Source organism: Molothrus aeneus, chromosome 23 (assembly GCF_037042795.1).
Source record: "Molothrus aeneus isolate 106 chromosome 23, BPBGC_Maene_1.0, whole genome shotgun sequence".
Classification (NCBI taxonomy): domain Eukaryota; kingdom Metazoa; phylum Chordata; class Aves; order Passeriformes; family Icteridae; genus Molothrus; species Molothrus aeneus.
The window spans coordinates 2595422-2605229 of record NC_089668.1 but is presented as its reverse complement, the minus strand read 5'-3'; positions in this window follow the sequence as shown (position 1 = coordinate 2605229).

Genomic DNA, 9808 nt, shown 5'->3' with positions numbered 1-9808 from the left:
ACATGGCAGAGCAACATATTTATACAAATGAAAGGAAGTGAGGGATAAATGCTTGGAATATTGTGCTTCCTAATAAGATTAATTCAGGAGTGCACAAATGGGGAAGGAGAGCCCCAGCAGCACGTGGGCATTTGCAAGAAAACTCATTAACAGGGGGTAATAATTACACCCCATGACTCCAATTTTGAATCCATTGGAGAAGATTGAATTGTGCAGGATGTTTAGGATCAGGTGGTAAGAGAGGTGGAGCTGTTTCCAGGATTTTTTAGGGAGTTTTTAGCAGGTGTGGATGCTGTAGTGAGCAGGATGGTGGGCTCAGCCCTTCATCAAAAAAATTTTCCTCCTCTGCCAGGGAAAAAAATTGGGAAAATGGCAGGAAATCTCCCTATCCCTGAGCTGTGCCAGTGTCTGAAGATTTGCACAGAGCTGCAATAGCCAGGATTAAAAGCACTCCTTCCCCTCTTTTTTGGAATTCCTGTCAAATCCCTCAGAACCACTGGCAGCCAGCTTGGAGCAGTTTCTCGTGGATGCAAGAAGCTGCTCTCAAAATCTTGTGTTGTGAGCCAGGAGGTTGGAATTGGAGCTGGGAATGAGCCTTTAACTAATGTTCATCTGCTTCAGCGTGAACAAATGAACTGGAGAAAAGAAGAATTTGCTCTGATAGCACCAAATTCTGTGTGAAAATGGAGTTTGAATTAGAGCTCCAGGAGCAGCAGTAGGTGGGCACTGAACTCTTAATCCCCAGCTGATTTGTCTGGAAGAAAACATAATCTTGTTTAAATTAAAAAAAAACCAACCAAATCAACAAACAAAACGGCCACGACACCCCAGTCAGTGTTGGACAATTAATTGGAATTTTTTGTGGGAGAATCTCTGGTTTAGGGACTGTTCCATGAATAGGAGCTGAGGGGGAAAATCCACAAATAAGGCAGGGATTGGGTTTAGGTTGGGTTTAAGGATCCCTGTGCAGGGACAGGATGTGCTGGCAGTGAACATTTGGGAGGGGATGCCTGGATCTCCTTTTTGCTCAGGAAATCACTGAATGTGCACTAAAGCATCCAGGGAGTCTTTGCCCAGGGCAGGCTCAGCTCCACCTCTGCCAGCTGTGTGCCAGATGTGGGCAGATGTTCTGGATCTGCCTCGGGCTGGGGAATGGACTGGGTGACCTTTGGAGCCTCCTTCCCTCCCTCCCTGCACTCAGAGTGAGCCTGAGTGCTCCGCACATCCCACCAGGAGCACCAGGAGGGCACAGGGCTGTGCCATTCACATTCTCTGGAAAAATCCCCTTGCCCAGGTTTCTTCTCCTGGGAAGCTGAGAAGCCTCAGAGAAAAGGAAAACAATTCTGATCTCATTTGCTTCTCCCGTGTTGTGCTCATGTGGAATTTGTTTAAAAAGGAAAACAATTCTGATCTCATTTGCTTCTCCTGTGTTGTGCTCATGTGGAATGTGTTTGGGGATTGTTTACCCACAGGTGATTGTTCCATTGGATTCTGCTGGGAGTTGTTTTCACTCTTTGGCCAATCAGGGCCAGGCTGTGTCAGGACTCTGGAAAGTTATTATTATTGTCTTTTTAGCATTCAGTAAGTATCATTAATATAATATAATATAATATAATATAATATAATATAATATAATATAATATAATATAATATAATATAATATAATATAATATAATATAATATAATATGTATTGTAATAATAATCAAATATTATTATATTATGATATAGTATTTTTACTTTAATATAAGTTTTAATATACTATAGCATTATATAGTATTTAATATAATTTAATATAATATAGTATTATAATGTAATATTATAATATATCATATCTATAAATTATATAATATAAATCTTTATTATTTAATATAATATATATTTTAAAATATAATATAGTATTATCAAGCAATAAATTAGCCTTCTGAGGACATGGAGTCAGATGCATCATTCCTGCCTTCATCAGGGCATCCCTGCAAATACAGCACAGTGGGAAGGGTTGGGATGGGTTTGGATGCTCCCTGCTCTTCATCCCTCAGCTGGATGCTTCCCTCACCCAGGAGATGCTGCCTGCCCTGGGGGAGATGTTCAATAAGACATCTCTGCCCAGCTCTGCTTTTGCAGCAACATCTCTGAAAGATGAGCAGGGCCGAGTTTCAGAAGAGGAGATAAAATTCCCAAACCTTGGATGTGTTCTGAGCATGCTGCTCCTGTCAGATGGATTTCCCTGTTCAGCAGCACTGACACCCTCCTGCACCTGCAGCTGGATTGATAAATCCAGCCTGGAATCTGCTCCCTGCACGAGATCCTGGTAGTACAAGGTTCCTACCCATGTCAGTCCCTGCATGCTGCTGTTGGGAGGGCAGTGTTTAAAGCACAGCTGGGAGGCTGCAGTGATGCCTCAGGTTTGAGCTTTGATATTTTTCAGGTTTTGTGCTGCTTTAGTGTGTACTTCTGAGCTTCCTATTAGGGGATGGTGAGCTCTCTGCACAGAACAGGGAGACAAAACAACTCCTCCTCTAGCTGGTGACCAAGGACAAATGATCCAAATCTCAGGTGCAAGAACACAAACAACGTGGGCTGGAGAGAGAAAAACAAGAATGAAGGGACTTCATGGGCTAAAGCTGTAATTGGACAATTAACTCCAATATGCAAATGGAGCAGAACTTAAAAAAGTAAGAGACCCTGTGACCATTTGTGCATTTTGTGTCCATTTTGGTTCACCTTGGTGTAGCCCTGGCTGGGCTCTTGTGCTGCCCAAGGTGGATCCATTGAGGCCTTTTAATAAATCCCTGCTTTATTCTTTAGCTCTGCCTATTCTCTGCTCTAAGCCAGCCTTCACCAGGCATCAGCAGGAGTTTAAGATGCAGGAACTGGCTCCTGGCTCATCAACATCAATGAGCCACCTCCAACATGTGAGCCTGGCAGCTCAGAGCAGCTGGAAGTGTCAATCCTGAAGGGTCTGGGTTCACAATTCCATGTTTGCTCGCTGTGCCAGCCACAGCACATCCTGAATCACAGCACAATCAGCTCCTGGGAGCGTTCTGGGAGTCTGGTCCCAGAGGAAAGGAGTCCAGATCAGCAGCACTGTTTGGGTGGGTTTTCTGCAAGGCTTCCATGCAGATGAGGTGACTCAACTGCAGGCAGCAGGAGCTGGGATGGGTGTAATTCTGTATTGTATGTGCAGGGAAGCCCTGACAAAGGGAGGAGTGATGAATCTGGCTCCATGCTCTCAGAAGGATAATTCAGTATTTTATGATACTATTTTATATTAAAGAATGTTGTACTATACTAACTAAAGAGTACAATGAATGCTAAAAAGATAATAATGAAAACTCCTGACTCTTTCCAGAGTCCTGACACACCTTGGCCCTGATTGGCCAAAGAGTGAAAACAACTCCCAGCAGAATCCAATGGAACAATCACCTGTGGGTAAACAATCCCCAAACACATTCCACACGAGCACAACACAGGAGAAGCAAATGAGACAAGAATTGTTTTCCTTTTTAAATCAAATTCCACATGAGCAAAACACAGGAGAAGCAAATGAGATAAGAATTGTTTTCCTTTATGGAAAGGGTGGTCAGGCACTGGAAGGGAGGGATTGCCCAGAGAGGTTTGGAGTCCCCATCCCTGGAAGTGACCAAGGAATGCCTTGGATGGATGTGGCACTCAGTGCTCTGGGCTGGTGACAAGGTGGGGATTTGGCACAGCTGGACTCTGGTCCTGCAGCTCTCTCTTTTCCAACCTCAGTGATCCTGGGATTCCATGATTTGATGATGCTCCATGATTTGATGATGATGAAATTCCAGGATTTGTTGAAGCATCTCCAGGTCTGTCACACCCTGATCCTTTTCCTGGTGAAAGGAGCTGCTGCCAGCACAAAAATCAGGGGGAAATTGGGCTGCCATGGGCAAAATCTCACCTCCATTCCTCACCAGCTGTGCAGGAAATCCCAGAAACTCTCCTGGCATTCCAATCCCTGACCTGTTCCTTGTTTCCTTGTGTCCCACTCTTTCTCCTTGCACATATTGACCGTTGGCTCTGGAGTGCTCCAGAAAATAACCAGCTGTTCCCTTAAGTGGATTTGGTCAATCCCTCAAGCTGACAGATGATTTTTATTATGTACTATTACTTAATGAACTCTTTTGTGGCAAATGTAATTCAATAGAGATCCTGATTCCCAGTTTGTCATCAGTCCTTTTACAAAGGAAGAAAAATGGGAAAGGACTTGATGATTCCTTTATCTTGTTATGCTAATTGTGTTAGGAATATTGGAGGAAAACAGGCAGTGCATTGAACAGGAGAGAAGTCCAAGCTTCTACTCCACTTAAAGAAAATGGGAATTTACTGGGGCAGAACAGACCTGGCTTGAGCCAAAGGAAATTCTGATCCAAGTTTTGGGTTGGAAAACCGTAAGTAAATAATTATTTTGCTCTGTAAAAATATTTTTCAAAGGAACCCTGTAGCAGCCACAATGGAAGGAGTGGATCCTGCAAGAGAATCTGGGGGAAAATTCAGCAATGAGTTAGGAAAGAAATCAGGATTTGCCCAGGAAGCTTCATGTGACATCCAGCAGTGATGGAATGCACTGGAAGGGACTTTGGGAATTGGTCAAGGCAGAGGAAAAGTTTTATGACTTTTGTGCCCTCCAGATCTTGGTTTGTGTCCCTGAGAATTTATTTTCCTGTGGTTTGTGCCCTTAAACTGGATGGATGAAGCCTTTGAGTTCTGACTCACTAGAATTCAGCTTTTTATTTGTAAAATGGGGGTGATTCCTCTTTGCTGTCTCTTACAGAGGTTTGGGAGAAAATGTGTTGGGAAAAGCTGGAAGTGTGAATTTCCAGGTCTGAGTAAAAAAACTCCTGAGAACTGGAATACTCTTGTAGGTCCGTATGGGAGCACAGCCATGAGGTGAATAATGGGAAAGAAGTAAAAAAAATGATGAGAATCTTCATTAGGTGTCTTTAATCCCATGCTGGGAGCAGGGCAGGAATTGTGGGAGAAAATTTGTGTAATCCTGCAAAACACAGCAGGAATTTCTGAGTGGAGAAACCATGTAACCCTGTGCTGGAAATGAGGAGTTGTGGGTGGAAAATCTGTGTAATCCTGTTGAAACAGGGCAGGAATTCTGCATGGAGAACCCGTGTAATTCTGCTGAAATAAAGCAGGAATTTTGGGGAGAGAAACCATGTAATCCTGCTGAAATAAAGCAGGAATTTTAGGGAGAGAAACCATGTAATCCTGCTGAAATAAAGTGGGAATTTTGGGGAGAGAAGCTGTGTAACCCTGGTAAAACAGGGCAGGAATTCTGGGGAGAGAACCCATGTTATCCTGCTGAAATAAAGCAGGAATTTTGGGGAGAGAACTTGTGTAATCCTGGTGAAATAAGGCAGGAATTCTGCATGGAGAACCTGTGTAATCCTGGTGAAATAAGGCAGGAATTCTGCATGGAGAACCTGTGTAATCCTGGTGAAATAAGGCAGGAATTCTGCATGGAGAACCTGTGTAATCCTGGTGAAATAAGGCAGGAATTCTGCATGGAGAACCTGTGTAATCCTGGTGAAATAAGGCAGGAATTCTGCATGGAGAATCCATGCAATCCTGGTGAAATAAGGCAGGAATTCTGCATGGAGAATCCATGTAATCCTGGTGAAATAAGGCAGGAATTCTGCATGGAGAATCCCTGCAATCCTGGTGAAATAGGGCAGGAATTGTGGTTATTAAATCCATATAAGGCTGCCTTGGTGTGCTGGTGTTCCTGACTGAGCAGAGCTGTGGTTTCCATTCCTTGTTGATGCTCCAGCCTCCTTCCTTTGGGGCCTGGAGGGAGCTTGGCTGATCCTCAGCTCCCTGATTTCCAGCTGAACATACCCCAGGGATGGATCCAGTGCAGGCTGCTTGTCCTTGAGAAATTCAATATTGATGAAATCCTGGAATGGTCTGGGTTGAAAAGGACCTTAAAGTGCCATGGGCAGGGACACCTTGCACCATCCCAGGCTGCTCCAAACCCCATCCAGCCTGGCCTGGGGCACTCCCAGGGATGGGATGTGACAGCTGGACTCTTTATTGGTGTCCCCCCTCTCATTTTTCCACATTTGAGGTGCCCTGGGGCTCTGAGTTCGTTGTTTCTGCTGCTGCTGGGAGTTTGGGAGTGATGGATGGGGTTTGGGGTTTCTCCCAGCTGCCTGCCTTGCACAGGTTGGTTGATGTCCCCCCTGTCCCCTTCCCCACAAGGTGAGGAGAGTGAGGAATGTTGTGGGAACACAGGAGGTTCCTAATTGCTTGTCTCATTTAGCTGAGTTGAAATCCTGGCTCGCAGCCGTGTGCGGAGGGGAAAAAAAAAATAAAAGGGCCAGTGGGCACATCTTGCCAAGGCATGAATTCCTCCTTATAAATTGTCCTAGAGCACCTCAGCCATCTGGGTAACCCAAAATAGATGGTGATGCAGAGGAACAGTGAGTGTGGAAGCAGTTCTGATGTGCAGAATGTCACCTGGAGGATCGCTGTGAGATTGTTTATCCAGCCCACAGGAGTAAACAGACTCTGAGTTTTATACTGGCTGCACCACGACCTGCTTCTGTTTACATTAAAGGGATTAAAAGAGAAGGAAGAGCTGAATTTTTTAACTACAGGAGGAGAGAACAAATCTGGTGTTGGTTTATCAGGGGCTAAATCTAAATTTCAGAGAATCAGAGTGGTTTGGGTTGGGAGGGACTTTAAAACTCATCCCATTCCATCCCCCTGTCCCAGGCTGCTCCAAGCCCTGTCCCACCAGGAGGATCCTCCAGTTTTTAATTGGATTATGACCCACATTGGAGCCTGTCCCCTTAGGAAGTGCTTTGCCTGAAGAGGTGAAGCACATTTGGACCTGCAGCTCCTCCAGCAGTGAAGGTTCTCCACCTTTTGTAGGACCTGTAACTACCCACAGAACACCCAGGCTTTTCCACTCTGCAGAGTTAATTCCCATTTTAACCTCTGCAGGTGCAATATCCTCTTAAGCCAAGCCTAAATGGGAATTTTGGAGCTGACTCCGTGGTGCTGGGTGAAACACTCAGATCTTTGTAGAGTTAATTCCCATTTTGGCCTTTACAGGTTCAGTATCCTCTTAAGCCAAGCCTAAATGGGAATTTGGGAGCTGACTCAGTGGTGCTGGGTGAAACACACACTCAGATTTTTGTAGAGTTAATTCCCATTTTGACCTCTACAAGTGCAATATCCTCTTAAGCCAAGCCTAAATGGGAATTTGGGAGCTGACTCAGTGGTGCTGGGTGAAACACACACTCAGATCTTTGTCACTGCCCTGAGTCACTGGTGCTGGGGCTGGGTGAGGCTTTGCTGGTGATTTGTTGTGACGGGGCTCCCAGAGGCTGTAAAATCTCATTTAATCAGTCTGGTACCTCTGACCCAGCCAAGTGGCTGAAACAGAGCAGCCCCAGCCTGGATGGGAGGAAGCAGAGCTGCTCTGCAGGGGTTGCTGTCAAGCTCAGAGCCTTGAAATTCCCAAGAGAAACACCCCAAGGGATATATATATTATATATATATATTAGGCATATATATATTATATATAATATAATTCCACGTCCGAGTTTTATAGTTTGGTCTTTACTATTAAAACTCCATTTTAAAACTCTGGATTAACAGGAGTTTGAGGGAATAAGGCAGGAGCAAGTCATGCACCACCCAAGCATTGAGTGGTTTGTGTTAATCTCCCTCTGAACACACAAATAAAGTCCCTATCTCTGAAATTTCACAACCAAGTCTCTTCTTCTATCAACCATCTTTATTGCACCAGCACTCAATTCTGAGCAGCTCAGGCATTTTTCATAAATAAAACATTTTTATTATTTGTCTCCATCTTCCCATACAGAAAAAAGAAAAAGAAAAAGCCCCCTTCTTATTCTGTCATCCTTAAAAAATTCATTTCAGATGAATTGTCATCCAGCTGTTTCTCACCCTATAAATCATAGGGGATTATTGGAGATGGAAATGTTCACTTTGGGGAAAACATGAAGTCCTTCTAGGACTCTGGGACTTTGATAAATGGCAGCTTTTCCTCACAACACCAGGACAGGAACACTGAATTCCCTGAAAATTTTGCAGAGTTGAGGTTTGTCCCTGCAGCTTCTCCAGGAATTTAACCCAGGAATTCAGTCCAGCTTCAGGGGATTGCATCAAACTTCCAAATTATTTCTTTCTCTTCCTCATAATGGAGCTCCTAGGAGCCTTTATCCATTTCTGGCTGGGTTTTTTTTTACATTTTATTTTCTGGGAAGGTGATCCAGAGGGAAGGATGAGCTTTTCCTCTCTGTTCCATAATCCCCTTCTTCATATTTTGTAGGACAAGGATCCTCAATTTGGATTTTTTGCAAATCTCAGTGTTGTTCCCCAAATCTGTGAGTTGTTCTGCTCTCTCCTCACCAAATTTGGGTCTGTTTTATTCCCTAAAAGAGTGGGAAATTTGAATATTTGGGAAAACTGGAATAGGGAGGGAGGGAAGCTCAGCCTTAGCCACTGCTGGGAATAAATGTAGTAGAAAATCTGAAGTGCTTGAATGAATTTTTTTTCTGCAGTGTTGCAGGAGCTCCTATAAAACAACACAAGGTTGAAGGTGTTAATAAAAAATGCAATTTCTTCATTATCTGTGGGATATTTGCAGTTAGGAGGACATGATTTGCCTGTGAGCAAAGTCTGGTTTAGGTCAGGCACTTTGCCAGGCTGAAGTTGTGCAAGACAACCCCCAAAAATTGGGAATTAGCAGAGAAATCCCCTTGGAAGGCCATGAAACTCTCACCTGGAATTTCCTGAGATTTTGAGGAATTTCCTGAGAATTTGAGACCAAATGAAATTGTAGGAATAGAAGCAAATGTGAGGAATTTCCTGAGGAATTGGGACCAAATGAAGTCATAGGAATAGAATCAAATTTGAGGAATCTTCTTGAGAATTTGAGACCAAATGAGGTTGTAGGAATAGAACTAAATGTGAGGAGTTTCCTGAGGAATTGAGACCAAATGAGGTCGTAGGAATAGAAGCAAATGTGAGAAATTTCCTGAGGAATTGGGACCAAATGAGGTCATAGGAATAGAAGCAAATTTGAGGAATCTTCTTGAGAATTTGAGACCAAATGAAGTTGTAGGAATAGAACCACATTTGAAGAATTTCCTGAGAATTTGAGACCAAATGAGGTCGTAGGAATAGAACTAAATGTGAGGAGTTTCCTGACAATTTGAGACCAAGTGAGGTCATAGGAATAAAACCAAATGTGAGGAGTTTCTTGAGAATTTGAGACCAAATGAAGTTGTAGGAATGGAACCAAATTTGAGGAATTTCCTGAGAATTTGAGACCAAATGAGGTTGTAGAAGGAAAACCACATGTGAGTAATTTTTTGAGGAATTGAGACCAAATGTAGTTATAGGAATAGAACCAAATTTGAGAATTTTCTTGAGAATTTGAGACCAGATGAGATTGTAGGAGTAGAACCCAACTCTCTTCCCGAAGCTCAGAACTCTCTGGGATGAGGATGCTGCAGAGAATTGCTTGGTTGTGTCTCACACCTCCAGAGTGATGAATTCACTCCAGAATCCTGGGCAGGAGGTCTGGATGTCTCCAGAGGTTTTGTCCATGCTGAGATGCTTCAAGGAATGTGTCAGCCACAGAATCCCTGAGTGATTTGGGTTGGGAGGGACCTTAAATCCCATCCTGCCACCCTCAGGGACACTTTTCACTGTCCCAGGGTGCTCCAAGCCCTGTCCTTGGACACTTCCAGGGATCCAGGGGCAGCCACGGCTGCTCTGGGAATTCCATCCCAG